The sequence below is a fragment of the Balaenoptera physalus genome (assembly GCF_965194825.1).
Source record: "Balaenoptera physalus genome assembly, contig: HAP1_SCAFFOLD_1260, whole genome shotgun sequence".
Classification (NCBI taxonomy): domain Eukaryota; kingdom Metazoa; phylum Chordata; class Mammalia; order Artiodactyla; family Balaenopteridae; genus Balaenoptera; species Balaenoptera physalus.
The window spans coordinates 16,142-35,258 of NW_028125536.1; the positions used below are offsets into that span (position 1 = coordinate 16,142).

A 19,117-nucleotide genomic window follows, 5' to 3' on the forward strand; every position below is an offset into this window, starting at 1 on the left:
TGAAAACCTATACAAATAGGAATAAAGGAATGACTAATTCAGAATTAGTTCTCTTAAATAGCAAGTTTCTAAAGCTGCATGATTCTTTTTATAAGAATGTGTTTCACACTGCTTAAGACTATGTAAATTGTTACTGTGTAAATTTTAAATATATATATTTTTATAGATCTAAAACTTTAATGGTCTATTGGGTTGCTTGTCATAAGTTGAATATTGTTTCATTACCTTAGTATTGACTATACTTAGGTATACTTTTCTCTATAGTCACTCAGTTTCCTTCAAATCCTGTTTGTCACAGTGTTTGTTTTATAGTCAGACACAAAATTAAGTGGGTCCAAATGGTACAATCACTTCTATATTATTTGCTGAAAACAGTTGAGTCGTCCCTCAATTCACTTTGGTTTTAATCCTGTCATACTCCTCTAGGCTAAGAAAATGAAAGCTTATCTGGACTACATTTATGCTTAATATCAACATGGTTTATAAGTGATAGAACAACTACTCACATATTCAATCAGCCCTGGACCAGAAGGCTGTGTAGAACCACCAGAAGTGCATGCTGTCTGTCTGCACTGGAAGACCATAGAATGCGCTTGAGGAAACAAGAGCTCAGCGTGGGATGAGTGTGATTCAAAGCCAGCGTGGATGAGTGGACCACATGTGGGACGATCAAGTTATATTCCTATCCGGTGTCTCTGGAGAAAATACCACTCTCTGTTTTAAAAACAAAAAAACCCAAGTTCTGAATATAATTGATCCATTGGTCCTCATAGTCAACGTCATCAGGTCTCAGATTATTTAAGTCATTTTGCTGCCACCAGTGTCACTTAGTCACTTGGAAAATTTAGTCAAGACAATTTCCTAAAATTTTTTTTAAATGCTCGCTTGAAGTATTTTCAACTTAGTCTAGATGGGTTGTAAAACCCATTTCTGTACAAGTAGTTTACTTAAATAAGGAATGTGTCCTAAGAAGCATTCCTGAGGTACAGAAATATTTTTTCCATTGAAATAGCCTATTCGTAAACAAAGACTATTTTCTTATTTCTAACTTATAAAACCTCAGACGGAACATCTAGACAGAACCATATAGAGGATGGTAGTTAAAACTATCAGCATAGCATTTTACTATTCTGTTTTACTCATCCTCGAGTTTGAAAAGGTGGGGTGAAGGTCAAATCAGTAATGCTAGAAGGCCTCATGGACAACGTATAACTTTACTCCATTGCTCCTTACCATACATCAGCACCTTTATAAGGACAAACACAAAAGCCTGAGACTTTCCTGGCCCCATGTCTTTTTATCACTGTCATCCCCAAAGACAGAATCTGGGAAACAACTTGGGATCTAGTTCACGTACCTTCAAGTCTCGGCTTTTGTCCACTGCTCAGTGTGTACATGGACTTCCTTTGGGTGCTGGCTTCTCTGTTGGACCGAGCTTCATGGGAAGGACACCAGGGCTAGGTGATGAGAAGCAGCTGGTGCAAACTGACAGTGGGGGCGAAGACCTGAAAAGCTGCATGAATGTTCTGGAACTTTCCGTATGTGATTCCAAGTAGACACATTTATGACTCCCTTAAATAAAAAAGGAGCAGAGATGAGGTGATACCTGGTGAAAATGATGTTTATTATAAAATATTCGTATCATTATAGCTAAATAGGAAAGATAAATATATGTTTATATCTCTTATCAGAAGCTACCCTTAGCTATAATTAAGCATGCTGAATAGATTAAAAGAAAAACTCAGCACTGGTGTGTATTTGATCTATGTTTAAATTCATTAGTCAGAAAGTGGTAAATGAGAAATTAATTTTTCCACTTGGCTTATATTTCACAAGATAATAAGAGTGGACACTTCAGTCTGCTTGTGAGGCCAGTTGTATTACTGGTTGCATTTCAGCTGTCCCTCCTGTGTGTCTTTCAAGGTGCTAGCAGACTGGAAGATACTCCATATACTGTACAGGAAAAGGAAATGTCACAGGATTCTCTTTTTAAAGGAGGAAGTAGAGTGGCTTTTTCCCTTTGAAAACTGTGACAGAACAGTGCTTATAAAACTATCCGTGGTGAATCTGTGGTGATGGACCCGTTCTTAAAATTTCCAATTCTTTGCAGACTGGCACTTTTGTAAAATTAAATTAAAATGTTACACTGAGATCAAACTGCTGTAAAAGTTTCTAAACACTTGCTCTCAGTTTCTGTACACATTCTTGCAGAGGGGCAGAAAGAGTTTGCTATGTGGCACTGGTCTGTAGAGCACCCTTTAGTAGCAGTGAAACATGAGTTTCAGGCAAGGATCAATAGCTTCTGTTGTTATCTGGGAGTTTGGGATTTTGCCCAGAATGGGAGGGCAGTGCTTTTGTTTTGTTGTTTTGCTATTGGTCCAACTTTTGTGTAGAATTGTCCAGTACGCGCCTTGCTCAGGGCACCTGACTGAGGAGGTGAATGGGGGCTGGGATCGCTCCTCTGAGTCGTACCCTCTGCTTGGCGGAGGTCCTTGGATCAGCCATCAGATAGTCCCAGTTACATTTGCTGCTTTTTTGAGACGCCTTCCATAGGTTTCTACATTCTCTTAGCGGAAATCAGCAAGAACCTCCTTTTGATTTCAGTTCGTTATGCTTAACAAAAATCTTCATCACATCTATTTCTTTACTGGATTTCAAGCTCCTGTGGGAAGGAGTGTGGGTCTTACATTGTTGTGACTAGAACAGTGCTCATACTAATATCAAATGAATTCCGAATCACAGGTTGATAGTGAAAGCCATGCTCAGCTGTTAACCTTCTTGAAGAAGCAAAGAATCTCATAGTGTGATGATTTTCTTCCTTCTTTTTTATTGATCCAGGACTTGAAGAGACCAAGTTTTTAGATGTAGTCCTGGGGAGAGAAGCTTCCTGAAGTTAATGATACCCCGACATATTCATCCAGTCAGAGAGACCTATGGAATGGCCACAATAGACATAAGAGGTCAAACCGAGTATTGTTAACATTTTATCTCTAGTGAGGTTAAAATTAACCAAGGACATTGAGTTCACCGAGAAACAGCTTCTTAAACAAATATAGCTCATGAAAAAACATTACTTATTGGGGTCACGGACTCCTAAGAATGAACAGAACCTTAATATGTCTGGGGAACACACGTGCCATGTTGCACTGCTGGTGGAAGAGGCCTGACCCCGGCCTGGACTCTGCAGAGCCTCCTGGCAGGTCGCAGGTAGGGTGTAGGGTGGGGCTGGTGTGGCAAACAGGGAAGCAAGGGCATAGCAGCCTGAGACCACCTCAAAGTCAGAAGCAGAAGGACACACCCCTTGGCGTGCACAACTGACGTCAGGAAAAATGAAGGCCTGGAAGCTTATCACCAACACAGAGGAAATAACTTTGGTGGCAAATGGGACAGGAGAGAGTTCTTAAACAACAGGTGGCTTGTAATGGTCTCTTCTCCACCAGACGCATCCATCACGCCTTGGTTCCTGAGGGTCTTCACGCATCTGAAAGGCACACTGTGTTTGTTTGACCCTCACAGGCCGCGTCGATGGTGGCCTGAAGAGGGGGCACGGGCTCAACGTCTGTAATAAGGAAGAGTTTTGAGCAATTCCATGAATTCCAATTCTGTGTGGGATTTTAGTGTGAATGACAAATGTTTATGAGCCCAAGTTACTGTTTTATGATTAATATGAAATATTGCCTGAGCCTAAAAGCCAGTCTTGCCAGAAACGCAAGAAGTATGTTTCTAACATATTTTGGGTTCTGTTCAAGCAGTTAGTTTGTGAGGATAGAAAACCACTTAAGTCAGTTCCATAAGGAGCATCCCACAGACCGACAGGGCAGGAAGTACAGCCAGTCCTCCTGGAAGGCACCTGGGACCTAGAGAGCCAAGAAGTAAAGCTTCCAGCAGCGTCTCTCATGATCCACAGAGAGATGGTCTCATCGCTCAAGATTTCCCCGCCTCACTCTGTACATGATCTCCCTTTCTTTCCCTTCCTCTCTTTGTCTCTCTCCACCTCCATCTCCCACTCTTCATCCTCTGGGCACACAAGGGTGCTCCTGCCACTGAAGGAAGCTGCATCTTAGTTCACCAGTCCGAAATCCTGAGAAGTAGAATCTGATTGGCTCAGCCGACCTACGGTCCTTGAACCACGTGCACAACTCTATCCAATCATCTGTGGCCAGGGCATGGGGCCCGGGTGCCTGCAGCACAGATTCAAAGTTTCTGGGAAGCAGGTGTGTTCAGGGCGTGCCTCAAACCATATCAAATACATGTGGAGTTTTCACAGCTCAGGTGCACACATGAGTGACCTTCAGCGAAGGAAGAAGAATCAGCGTAGTTCAGAGCACCTCGTAATTAAGGTTGGTAATCATCCAATTAGCATCCTCACCAATAGAAAATGTTAGAATTCATCAGAGAAGAACAAAGACAAATGCAGGTGACATCAGAGCTTTAGGGTAAGAGTCACACAAGGTTGCCCTCATGAGGCAGTTTTCTTAGTGGTCGGAGGGAAGATAGGAAGAAAAAAGAGTTACAGGTGTCCGGAGTAATTCCCTTCGTGTGCAGGTTTGTTGCTGTTGATCTGCTTAAATAGCCTAGAAGACACACATGTGCTGTTTCTAAAATGCAGACCGAAGTCCTGCGAGCTTTCCTGCAGCTTTTTGATGGAAAGGGGATTTACAGTTCTGTCCTCTAAACCTCAACTACGTGTGTTTTCAGCCCCATTTTTGGCCTGTGGTTGGCTAGCTCTGTAAAGTGCTCTGGCTCCAGTACTTGAACTTCATGTTGCAAAGGGTAAATTTGGCGTTGTCTGCTTCCTCCAAGTTCCATGACGACTTCCTTAATTTGTTGTTCTCTTTGTGCCCTGGGTAGTAAATTCTTACCGACAGTGGAGATTGGCTCCTGCACTCTTAAGCCTAAGCACCAAGGTTGTCTGGAACCTTATGCACAGTATTCCCAACAGCTCTATCACAGGTTAGTTTAATGTTCACTGTAATGAGGTATTGTTTTCCCTATGCCTCTTATTCCTTCTACAGGATATTATATTTGTTGAGATACAGCCTGGAGCCAGGGAACAGAGCAGAGAACCCAGGCCCTTAGAAGGGTAAACCTGCTGGTTGTTCTCAGCCGTCAGGTTACATTTGTGGCTTTCTAGACACTAAGTAAATAAAAACAACGGGAAATCTTTGGAGAGCCTCATGGTGGATATCAGAAAAGATAGTTTGGTGTTGTATATGAATATTCACTAAATCTATTTCTGGGTCAGCCTGTGTTGGGGACATTAAAATTACCTACATTTCAAAGGTTAACAATGCAACTAAACTAAGCCAATGTAAGTTTAGGCTTAAACATACAGAGAAGAGGAACTATTTCCCACAAGCTAATGGTCGGCAAGACCTAATGGAATGAGTACATGTGTTGAACAATGCTGTAAAAATCACAATAACAAAAGCAGTCAGACTTAAAGCTTCATTTTACTAACCTCAGACACCAAGTTGAATATCCATGTGGGAAGAAGCAAACACCTTATAAATAGATATTGTTGGTGCTAAACCTATACTTACCCCAGCTCAGGGAAAAAGAAGTAAATAGATATGGTGAAATGATTTCAAATGGTTCCAAGCCATCTCCCTTACTTTACTCTTAAACCATCCCCAGATAATGAGATTTTCTAAGTCAGTTATTGTGTTGAACAAAGGACAGTGATGAAAAATAGTAACCAAAGGCATTTTCAAATGAGTGAAACAAGATATGCTTCTTCAAATATGAAGAAATCTCTCAACATAAAACCATTTAACAACTTTTATAAAGTTTAGGAATTAAGCAAAGACATGTGGTAAAGGACAACTGCTTCAAAATTGTAGCAATGCCTCAAAGTTCCTATTTGTAGGCTGATGGTCCTAAGGAGATACATTAGGACCTCGTAGATTAATGCAATCTTCAGTGCCATTTAATCCTAACAGGGACCAGGAAGTTTAGCATTATCTATGTAGCAGGCCAAAAAGCTGCCAAGTCCTTGTATACAGAGAGAATCAAGTATCACACTGAATTACTGACCTGGTAGTTAATGATCCACTATCCGCCAGCCACTTTTCTTTACAGGAGCATTCTAACTGTTTCTCAGCATCCACCCATACGTTTGGTCCCTCTATGCAACTGTAGGCAACCTCAATTCCATGTTCCCTCACAGCAACTCTTTGGTCTCAAGCTGTACCATGTGGAGAGAGGATTTTATGAATCTCTTGCCAAGGATCTTTCAGGTCAAGGTCAAGCCATGGATCTTTCACACTATGCCTTCAAGAGACCAGCATCCAAAGTGACTGTTCAAGAGACCCAGAGGGTCACACCTTAGTAGTAGAGCTAAACTAGCTCAGAATAGAGACTACTCCAGATATACCCTTAAACACTTCAAAAGAAGCCATGAAAGGATCAAACCAATCTGATCTTCCAGGACTTTAACTACCTTCCAGAACAAAACCAACATTCTTTAAAGGAGGATAGCTAAGTTCAGATACTCAATGACCTAACAACTCCATGTTCAGGATCCAAAAAAAATAACTAGACATGCCAAGAATCAGGAAATATGACCCATAACCAGGAGGAGAAAAAGAGTCAATAGAAAAAGACCCACCAATGACAGAGATGGTGGAATTAGTATTCAAAGACAATGAAATAGCTATTACAAACATGCTCAACATGTTTAAGGATCTTTAAATAATATGAATATAATCAGGAGAGATAGTGAAGACATAAAGAACCAATTGGAACTTCTAGAGATGAAAATTAAGATATCTGAAGTGAAAAAATACACTTGGTGGGACTAACTGCAGCTTAGACATGGAAAAAGACCAGTGAACCTGAAGATGTAGCAGTACAAACTATTCAATCTGAAACATTAACTAACTAACTAACTAAATCAGGCCTCAATGACCTGGGGATAATATAGAGTGGTTCATTATATGTTTGACTGGAGTCCCAGAAAAGTGTGTGTTGGCAGGAGGAGAGGAGAGGGAGACAGAAAGATATTTGAAGAAATAATGGCTGGAAAACTTCCAAATTTAATAAAAACTATGAACCCACAGATCTAAGAACCTTAAGGAACCTGAAGTAGCACAAATACACACACACACACACACAATAACATCAAAGCACATCAAAATCAAATTTCTGAAAGACAGTGATAAAGAGAAAATCTTAAAATCAGCCAGAGGAAAAAGGCACATGGTGAACAGAGGAATAAGGATAAGAATGAGGGCAGATTTCAGAAATGATGCAAGTCAGACGACAATGGACATCTTTAAATTGTAGAATGAAAAAAAAAATACTGTCAACATAGAATTCTATATCCAGCAAAAATCTTCTTTAAAATTTTTACCTTAAGGTGAAATAAACACTTATTAAGACAAACAAAAGCTGAGGGGCTTTGCCAGTTAAAATCACTATAAGTATTGTTAGAGGAAGTTCTTTAGATAGAAGAAAAATAAAACCAGATGGAAACTTGGATCTAACAAAGGAATGAGGAGTACAAGAAATGGTAAATATGTGGGTAAATATGAAAGTATTTTTTCATTTTTAAATTTCTTCTATGACTAATTAACTATACAAAGCAAAAATAACAAACATGTTGGGTTCATAACTTATGCAGAAATAAAATGTATGACAACAATAGCACAAAGGATGGAAGGGGAAAATGGAAGTATATTGTTATAAGGTTATTATACAATAGTCAAATATTATTATTTAAAGTAGACTTGGTAAGTTGAGGATATGTATTATAAACATTAGCACAACCACTAAAATCTAAAAGGTAGAGGTATAGCTAAGAAACCAATAGCAGGAAATAAAGGTAAAAAATAAACAGAGAACAGATGGGATAAATAGGGAACAAACATCCAGATGGTAGATTTAATCACAACCATTACATGTAAATGGTTACAAACACTCGAAATAAAAAGAATGAATTAGATCCAGCTGACTGGAGGGAATTCCTGATGCCCTGTGAAGTGGAAAAACAACATACAGAGTTGCTGTTAGCATTTGTTTATCTATGAGTAGTAGGAGGGAGAGGTGAGGGAAAAACAGAAGGAGACTGACAAAATGGAAACATATGCATGATAAAATAACAAGAAGTGTTAAATAGAATCTATGACAGTGTTGTTGATAATAAAAATGTGTTCTGAACATAGACCAGGACTAGAAGATGACACGAACAAGTGAAAACACTGAATTGACCTAGGATGTGATTGTGGTTAATTTCATTCTTAGATTCTCGACCTTCCGTATAGCTTTTATAACAAAATATTAAAATTTAAAAATAAATGTATGAAGTTTGAAGATACAGAAAATCATGACCCAAATTCCTTTTATAGTGAGTGGTTCTTTGACTCTCTAGTTTCGTGGAAGGAAAGTGAGTGAAGACCTTTTGTGCAATAATTCTCCCAAGATAGTTCCAGCCCTGTAAATGCTTTAGCATCTTATCTGGTATTAGCACAGGGCACTGGCTGTTGTTGTAGGTAGTCATTAAACATGGCAAGAAACTCCACCTGAAGCGAGAGTCGGTCAGAGTTCTTTGGTTGCAGGAAGCAGGAACTGGCTTTGGCTGACTTAAAGAAAATCATTGGGAAGACCAGAAAATTAGTCTTGGAATTGAGGCAGCTCCAGAAGGAGGAAGCAGAATTCCAGGGACGGTACATAGCAGCCGCAGTCTGGTTGGGTTGCTTCCACTGGAACTAGTGAATTCCAGTCTTACTTCAAACTTACATCAGTGGCGCAAGTGTCAAAGTCCCAGAAAAAAGCACTGGACTCATCATGTGCTCACTCTCTAGATACACTAGGACCTACTAGGAGGTGCTCAGGACCCTTTAGGATCTTGGTAGCAGGAGGGCTGCTTCCTGTAATCACAGTTCTACCAAAATCACATGCACATAGAGAGGGAAGGCTGTTTCCCCAAAAGAATTCAGGGTGTTCTAAGGAAGGGCTCATGGACACTGGGTGACCAAAACATACCTTTCTTGGTACTGGAAAAAGGAAGAGGAATCATGGGGAAATTTTCACAGGGTTGAGCGTCATACCAAGAATGTGGAGTCTACCTGCAACACAAGATCCCACTGCATTCCTGAGTCTGGGGTCCAAACCGAGGAGGGCAAGGTTTGCAAATGCTTTTGTGCTATGAATCTGTGGGAATTGAATTTATGATCCAAAGCCCAATATAATAGACATGATAAGGCTTGCCTTTAGCCTGAAGGAATTTGATATAGTGGTTTGTGTTGGTGGCTTATTTATAAATATTATATGAATTTTTTCAATATAAATTTCAGTTTCAGTCTCCCATCTCAAGTGCTCCCATAAGTATGTATTAATTATTATGGGTTGGGTTTTTTTTCTGATGGGGCTCTAAAACTGACCGGAAAGAAACCACATTAATACATTTGGGGAAAAGATATTCTAAATATAATAAATGTTGCTGGGTGATATGAAATGATATGGCACGTTTAAATTAAACCTTGAAGAAGAGTATAGGCAGGTGGGCGAGTCAGGAAAATCATTAAGGAAACAAAGCAAACTGTTGAAATTCTGTGCACCACAAAAGAATAGCCATCTTGCAGATGGGCTTATAGTTGAAGAAAGCAATAAATAATCACTGAAGGAGAAAGTAAGGGTTAAATAAAGAATAAATGAAATGGAAATCGGAAATGTTTGCTTTTGAAAACATTTGGACTCAAGATCCATCCCCAGCTTCTCAGAATGATAGGGGCTCCTGTGTGTGCCTGCTCAGAGCGATGCACTTTTCCTCAGAAAGAGAAGTACTATTTACGACGTTTGTGTTAAGAAACTCCAGGGCTCCTACGGAAATGTACTCTGACCTCTTACACAACATTTTTACTTAAGCCAGAGCAAAGGAAATAATGGACGTTGAGAGATCAAATGACTGCCTTCCACTCTGTTCCCTTTAAAGATCAATAATTTTTATGAACTTCTTTTTCTTCTTAAGGAAGCAGCATCTGGCTTCATGGAATTTGGCAGAGTTAAGCATCCTGTTCTAGTTATGTTGATTTTTAAATACAAATAAGATTGGTAAATGGCAGCTAAAGTTGAACCATCTGAGTAAGAATGAGAATAATGAAAGCCAGTGAGACTGAACCATACATTTTTAGTTAGGTCTTTGTAGGTCATCTTTTCCCTCTCCCACCCGCACTCATACAGATGAAAACATGACGTCACATGATTTGACACAATTTTTCTGTTCAAACATTTGTGGGAACTTTCCATATAATTTCATATTTTGAAGTGCTATTTTTTACACAATTCTTTTATAACAGTGTTGTATGAGGTTAGAATTAACATCTACCATACAGATAAAGTCTGTTATGACAGGACTGATCACATGCAAATATGTGTAGGGGACATGTAGCTGCAATTATGTGCTGAAGTTAATCTTTGGACTAAATTTAGAAAGGTGAAGGATTGGATACTTAGCTTTTAATCCTTTCCTCATCTTTAGAAAATGGGCCCATTTCGAGGCCAGGGCCAGGGTTATGTCTTAGAAATTTGCGCCCATGTGAAGCATGCTTAAGAAGATGATTCTTACCATGAAGGCTCTTAACAGAATTAATCTTAAGCCTGAGTATGACCCAGACATTAGTCTGGGCTTCTAGTGTCACAGGATATTACGTGCACCCAGAATAAAGTAAATTGCTTAATAATGCAATGGGATGATTTGCTCAACAATTCAGTAATAAAAATACCTTTCATGAATACAAGTCATATGACTTATTTCACAAATATTGTCTTAGTTTATCATTCATGTATAATTATTCACAAGGTTTAGATAAGAAAATGAAGCTAGTAGAGGCAAGTCACTTGTCTAAGATCTCATGCTGAGTGAGTGCCTGGCACATAATGATATATTTTGCTAAGTGGATTAATGTTGTAGCAGATCCTTTGTCTTCTGGTCAACTGCTTATGAAATGTACAAATGAAGGCAAGCATAGCTGCCATAATATACAGCAGTGTTGAAAAGAAGAAAAGCATAATAGAAATGTCACTTTTAGAAAAGTTTTGCAGGACTTTGGTAGCCTTTTGTAAGCTAGTTTTGAAAAGATGGCAGGCAGGGGAGCTGTCCTTGGTGCTGAACTTGCCATGAGGCGAATAGGTCAGAGGATGGCCTTAACCAGTTTTCCTACATATTTTCTTCTGGGCTTCTATTACCAATGACAATACTATCAATAAAAATTATATTTATAAAAAATTTTCCGTTTTAAATATTTTAAGGACTTTATAATATTTTTAATTATAGCTTTGTTGAGTTATTATTTAAAAAGGTAAATTTAATGCTATAATTCACTAGATTTTAGTATAGTCACAAAGTTGCGGAATTATCACCACTATGTAACTTCAGAATATTTTTATTACTGCCAAAAAAAAAAAAAAAAAAACCCACAGAAACCCCTCTCCTCAGCCTCTGGAACCAGGAATCTACTTCCTGTTTCTATAGATTTGCCTATTCTGGACTTTTCACATAAATGGAATCATACAATATGTGGCCATTTGTAACTTACTTCTTTCACATAGCATACTGTTTTTGAGGACTATCCATGTTGTGATATGTATCAATACTTCATTAAGTTTATTGACAAACAATAATCCATTGTATGAATATACCACATTCTATTCATCAGTTAATGAACATTTAAATTGCTTCTCCTTTTGGGCTATGCTGCTGTGAACATCTATGTACAAGTTTTTTTGTGTGGATATATGTTTTCAGTTCTCTTGTGTGTATACCTAGGAATGGAACTGCTGGGTTATATGATCATTTTAATATTTTGAGGATCTGTCAAACACTTTTCCAAAGCAGTTGCCACCAGCAATGTATGAGTATTCCAAATTTTCCACATCCTTATCAACAACTGTTATTGTCTGTTTTTTTAATATTAGTCATCCTAGTGGGTGTGAAATTGTATCTCATTGTGGTTGACTTGCATTTCTGTAATGACTAATGATGTTGAGCATCTTTTCATGTACTTATTGGACACCTGTCATCTTCTTTGGAGAAATGGCCATTCAAATCTTTTGCACATTTTTAAAAATTTGGGTGGTTTTTCTTTTTATTGTTAAGGTGAAAGAGTTTTTTATATATTCTGGATGCAAATCCTTTATCAAATATATCATTTAGAAATATTTTGCTCACACTGTGGGTTGTCTTTTCACTTTCTTGATAGTGTAAATGACTGTTTTCAACACAGTGATCCTTCTCTGATGAAATATTAGTCAGCCATAAAAAAGAATAAAATAATGCCATTTGTAGCAACATGGATGGACCTAGAGATTATCATACTAAGTGAAACAAGTCAGACAGAGAAAGACAAATATCATATGATGTCACTTATATGTGGAATCTAAAAAACAGTGCAAACAAACTTATTTACAAAACAGAAATGGACTCACTGACATAGAAAACAAACCTATGGTTACCAAAGGGGAAGGGGAGAGGGATAAATTGGGAGTACGGCATTTACAGATGCACACTACCACATATAAAATGGGTAAACAACAAGGATTTACTATATACAGGACAGGGAACTATATACAATATCTTGTAATAACCTATAATGGAAGAGAATTTTAAAAAAGGATATAGATATATATATACATATGTATAATCAAATCACTTTGCTGTACACCTGAAACTAATACAATATTATAAATCAACTATACTTCAATTTAAAAATTGTGGAAAAAGAACAACAGAAATACAAAAAAAAAAAAAAAGAAAAAAAAAATTCCAGCATCTATGCTCTGAGTAGCTCATTATGAAGGAAGGAACTCATTTACAACATAATTGTTGGCAAATATTATATGAAAGAAAAATTTTAGTGGTTCTCTGGTAAAAGGCTTGCTTATAAAACTGGACGATGCAGAATGTGTGGCATCTGTTCCCTGCAGGAGAAGAGGTATGCCTTACTATAACACTGTACTTTTCTCATTGTGTGGAACCTACTCTCCTCTCAATAAAACAAACTCTGCTTGAAAATGATAGCCAGGGGAAAAAATAATGGAAGCATAGAACTGTTTTATATACTAATAAGTATTAAACTCCTGTTTTCAAATTTTATTCTTTGGCAATAAAATATATTCCTCTCACACAATCAGAGAAAGATTAAACTATTTTTTAATTAGAAAATATTTACATCGGCAAGAGCTTTTCCCCCTTATTGGAAAGCAGAATAAGAAAAAGAGTCTAGTGAGTTAACTGAGATCAATTTTATTCCTTTAAAAAGTTTCAAGGTTGAGAGATCAAGATGGTGTAATAGAAGGATGTAGGGCACACCTCCTCCCACAGACACATCAAAAATACATCTACATGTGGAACAATTCCCACAGAGTACCTACTGAATGCTGGCAGAAGATCTCATACAACTAAAACTACAAGAAAAATAACTATTTAACCAGATAGGGTGAAAGAAAAAAAAAAAAAAGGAATTAGGATGGTACCTGTGCCCCTGGGAGGGAGCTGTGAAAGAAGGCTTCCCTCACCCTGGGAACTCCCTTCACCAGTTGGGAGATCATTTGGGACATATAGGGAGCTTCAGAGGCTCACAGGAGAGTGCAGCAACTGGCTTATGGCAGGCAGAACAGAGACAGACCAGGACAGACGGTCCTGGACACCTCACTGCTCTCCCCAGCCCGAGATGTGCATCTGCTGGTGTGTGCAGGATCTTGGTGCTGAAACTCAGGCTTCAGTGGACAGACCTGGGGAGAGGACTGGGGTTGGCTGCAGGGAGATGGCTCGAAGGAGCTGGAGTGTGGTCCAGGTCGCAACTGGGGGTGTGCTCAGGACAGAGCCCAGGTCTGCCATAGCAGCCCCATTGTTAACATGTGCAGGAAGTGAGGGGTAGGGCCCTGACAGAGCAGCCTCATTCTGTGTGTGCCTACAGCAGGCATGGCTCTGCCTCTACAAGCTCTGGGAGCATGCAAGTGCCAGTGGGTTGCCAACACGCAGAGGTGGGGCTGAAGTCTGAGCTGATCCCTGGGTCCATGTGACTTTGAAGCAGGGCTAAAATCTGCAGAGCCATATCCCGACAGCTGTATGACATTGGTGATTTACACCGCCAGGGCCTTTGTAAACTTAGCACCTATTGGACATCCAAGTGGATTACTGGTGCTCCCATGGCTAGGGTGGGTCTAGTGTTAGCAGCTGCAGGCTTTGCAAGTCTAAGCATGCAGAGGTGCAGCTGGGGTATGGGCTGATTCCGTAGCACCAAGGGGTAGAACTATGGTGGGTTGCAGTGCCTGACCAACATATCTGTGCTGGTGGCTTTGTGAGCACGGAGCCTAAGGGACATCCAGGTTGGTTGCCAGAATTCCCACAGCTGAGGTGGGACCAAGGGCAGTATACTTTGTGAGCATGCATGGGTGATAGGCAACCCTAGAGAGCACACTTCCAGGTGGAAAGCTCTTATGAAGGAATACTCAGTGGCTCCTCTTGCAGTGGAAGTACTCCAGTACCACCGACCTCAAACTGCAGCTCAGAAACAGATCTGAGAGCTAATACTTCAACAAATAAGGAGCACACCCTGCCCCTGCTGTGACAACCACAGAGCAAAGAGGAGGCCCCACTCAACATCCAGTGCAGGCTGTCGTCACCACAACACCAATCAAGCCCCCTATGAAGGAGACAACACTCAGCACACACTGAGGAAAGATGTGGAAGGCATCCATACTAAAAACAGTCTTCACACCAAAAATATAAGACTCATGCAGGTTACACAGGGACGCTCCCACACCCTCAAGAACACAGTAGGTAAATTCAGAGTCAGAGAAATATAAGAAAAATGAAGAAGCAGAGGAACCAGTCTCAATTAAAAAAACAAGAGAAATCCCCAGAAAGAACAAACAGTGAAACAGACCTCTCCAGCCTACTGGATCACAAGTTCAAAATGGAGGTAATAAAAATACTGAAGGAATTAAGAAAGTCTATAGATAGAAATGCAGATCACGGTAACAAGGAGCTAGAAACTATAAAGAGGAGTCAAGAAAAATTAGAAAATTCATCTGCTGAGACAAAAGCCAAGCTAAAGGCAATAAATAGCAAACTAGATAATATAGAACAATGAATAAGTGATCTGGAAGATAAAATAATGGAAATCACCCAATGAGAACAGCTGACAGAAAGACAAATGAAAAAAAAAATGAAAGCATTGTGAGACCTATGGGACAATATAAAGCAAGCCAATCTATGCATAATAGTGATCCCAGAAGGAGAAGAAAGAGAAAAGGGGATCAAAAGTGTATTTGCAAAAATTATGGCTGAAAACTTCCCAAACCTAAAGAAGGAAACAGATATCCAGGTACAGGAAGCACAGAGGGTCCAAAACAAGATGAATCCAAACAAACCTACACCAAGACATATTATAATTAAAATGGCAAAAGTTGAAGGTAAAGAGAAGATTCTAAAGGCAGCAAGAGAAAAACAAAGAGTTAGTCACAAGGGAATCCCCATAAGGCTATAAGCTGATTTCTCTACAGAACCATTGCAAGAGAGAAGTGGCAAGATATATTCAAAGTCCTGAAAGGGAAAAACCTGCAACCTAGGATACTCTGCCCAGCAAGATTATCATTTAGAATAGAAGGAGAGATAAAGAATTTCTCAGACAAGCAAAAACTAAAAGAAGGGGAATGTAAAAAAACAATCCCTTTAAAAATCGTATCCAAAAAAATAAAATACTTATGAATAAGCCTGACTGAGGAGGTGAAAACTTATATGCTGAGAACTATAAAACATTAATAAAGGAAACTGAAGATGATTTAAAGAAATGGAAAGATATCCCATGCTCTTGGACTGGAAGAATTAAAATAGTTAAAATGACCATACTACCCAAAGCAATCTACAGATTTAATGCAATCCCTATCAAATTACCCATGACATTTTTCACAGAACTAGAACAAATAATCCTAAAATTTATATGGAACCATAAAAGACCCAGAATTGCCAAAGCAATCCTGAGGAAAAAGAATGAAGTAGGAGGCATAACCCTCCCAGACTTCAGACAATACTACAAAGCTCCAGTAATCAAAACACCATGTTACTGGCACAAAAACAGACATATGGATCAATGGAGCAGAATAGAGAGCCCAGAAATAAACCCACACACCTATGGTCAATTAATCTTCGATAAAGAAGGCAAGAATATACAGTGGAGAAAAGAGTCTCTTCAGTAAGTGGTGCTGGGAAAGCTGGACAGCCGCATGTAAATCAACGAAGTTAGAACACATCCTCACACCATAACAAAAATAAACTCAAAATGACTTAAAGACTTAAATATAAGACAGGGCACTATAAAACTCCTAGAAGAGAACATAGGCAAAACATTCTCTGACATAAATCATAGCAATGTTTTCTTGGTCAGTCTCCCAAGGCAACAGAAATAAAAGCAAAATTAAACAAATGGGACCTAATCAAACTTATAAGCTTTGCACAGCAAAGGAAACCATAAACAAAATGAAAAGTCAACCTACACACTGGCAGAAAATATATGCAAATGATGCAACTGACAAGGGATTAATTTCCAAACTATACAAGCAGATCATACAACTCAACAAAAAAACAAACAACGCAATCAAAAAATGGACAGAAGACCTAAACAGACATTTCTCCAAAGTAGACATATAGACGGCCAAGAGCACATGAAAAGACGTTCAACATCACTAATTATTAGAGAAATGCAAATCAAAATTACGAGATCTTACCTCACACCAGTCAGAATGGCCATCATCTTAAAAGTCTACAAATAACAAATGCTGGAGAGGGTGTGGAGAAAAGGGAATCTTCCTACACTGTTGGTGGGAAAGTAAATTGGTGCAGCCACTATGGAGAACAGTATGGAGGTTCCTTAAAAAACTAAAAATAGAGTTACCATATGATCCAGCAATCCCACTACTAGGTATATATCCAGAAAAGATGAAAACACTAATGTGGAAAGATACACTCACCCCAGTGATCATAGCAGCACTATTTACAACAGCCAAGAAACGGAGGAAACGGAAGTGTCCACTGATGGATGAATGGATAAAGAAGATGTGGTATATATATATATATATATATATATATATATATATATATATATATATATATATACACACACACATATATACACACACACATACACACACACACATACATACACACACACAGATACACAATGGAATATTACTCAGCCATTAAAAAGAATGAAATAATGCCATTTATAGCAACATGGATGGACCTAGAAATGATCATACTAAGTGAAGTAAGCCCAACAGAGAAATACAAATATCATATATCACTTATATGTGGAATCTAAAATATGATACAAATGAACTTATTTTCAAAACAGAAATGGACTCACTGACATAGAAAACAAACATATGGTTACCAAAGGGGAAAGGGGGTGGAAGAGGGATAAAGCAGGAGTTTGGGATTAGCAGATACAAACTACTATATATAAAATAGATAAACAACAAGGATTTATTGTATAGCACAGGGAACTATATCTTGTAATCACCTATAATGGAAAAGACTATGAAAAAGAATATATATATATATATATATATATATATATATATATAAAACTGAATCACTTTGTTACATACCAGGAACTAACACAACATTGTAAATCAACTGTACATCATTAAAAATAAAATAAATTTAATTTTAAAAACTTTCAAATATAGCATTGATCCAATACCTACACTGAGTTGAAAAACATCTTCTACCTCTCATATCCCTGAGCTAAAAATATATTTTCCCTCCATGGGTAGTTTTCCATTATTTGTTTCAGTTAAGGGAATGTTCTTCCTCCTGCTAAAAATCAATAATTGCTATCAATATAATTGTAGAATCATTCAAACATTCAAAGTTTAATATGTTCATAAGGGTAAATGATATTTATTAATATTTATTTTTAAATGCTTATTTTGTTGGACAGAAATGAGAGTTATCTAATAGTTAAATTTACAAACATCTGAAATTCACTATTAATTTATTTAGCTTTCAAAGTGTTTTCCCCTAGTATCTTAAAGTCATTACAGGGCCATCTGAAGTACTTTTTACATTTTATCCAAATAATTCCTATGTACATTTACTTTAAAAAATAAATACATACTGGGAGTCAGAAGACCTGAGTTCTATTTTTGATGTCACTGTGATCTCTAGAAGATAGTAAACTGCTGGTTTAATTTTTCATCTTTTGAGGATGCTATATGAATGATTAAAATTGGCTTTGAACTTTTCTCTGCTGATGTCACCAGAATTACAGTAAAGCAAGAATTTTTTTTTTTTATTTTGCTTTGGGTTTTTTTGATTTTGGTTTTTGTCTTTAACCACTGTTCACTACTGGGTTATGGAGAAGACATAGTCTACAACAAAAATCCTCATATAAGAGTCTTCTCAGTCAAGTCACCACTTCAGTTATTACCCTGCCCTAGATAACGTCAGAAAGATGAGAGCTTTACAAAAACACGGGCTCTGTCAACCTCCACCCTCTCCTTTGTCAAGAATTTCAGAGTGCATGCAGAACTGACAAGCTCACCTGGAGTTCACAAAGCTAAATTCTGGGAAGGACTCACTAGGAATTATTATGACACCTGGGGAACAAAATTTCCTATCACCTGGTGGTCTAGATAATATCACTCTGCTGGGATGTCTCCAAGGGCAACAGTTATAAAGCTCTGGATAATCAGGTAACAATTAGACACTCTGAAATTCTGCCAGAGCTAGCTTCTACTGGAAGAAGAAGAAAATTTAATTTCAATAGAAATTTTTTTTTGCACTTCAAACGAACCAAGCAAATATTTACTTGTTACTAACTCTGTGCCAGGAACCAGGCCAGGTGTGGGGACATAAAGAATGATGGTATAGTCTTTACCCAAAGGAGATCATATTATAATTGAGAGACTAATGGAAAACAAATATTGATAAAGCTGTTTTATTCCTATCTACATTTGGAACCAATATAGGTGGAGAAATTAATTCTCACAGGCAACTGAAGAGTGTAGATGTTATAGTTTAGAAGGTAGGATGGACCAAATCATGAAGAAAGTGGAACGTCACATCAATAATCGTCAATAGGAACAGTCATTTGAATTTTAAAAGAATGAC

At 38.2% G+C, this 19,117-nt stretch overlaps 1 long non-coding RNA gene across 1 annotated transcript in view; it reads right to left on the reverse strand.

Moving 5' to 3' along the window:
• Positions 1–1,198: 1,198 nt before the first annotated feature.
• LOC309653822 overlaps positions 1,199–19,117 on the reverse strand; it is a 46,066-nt gene continuing 28,147 nt past the window's right edge. The window contains exon 4 of the long non-coding RNA XR_014259533.1: positions 1,199–1,572. This is a non-coding gene — a long non-coding RNA (uncharacterized lncRNA). The remainder of the gene's footprint in view (positions 1,573–19,117) is intronic.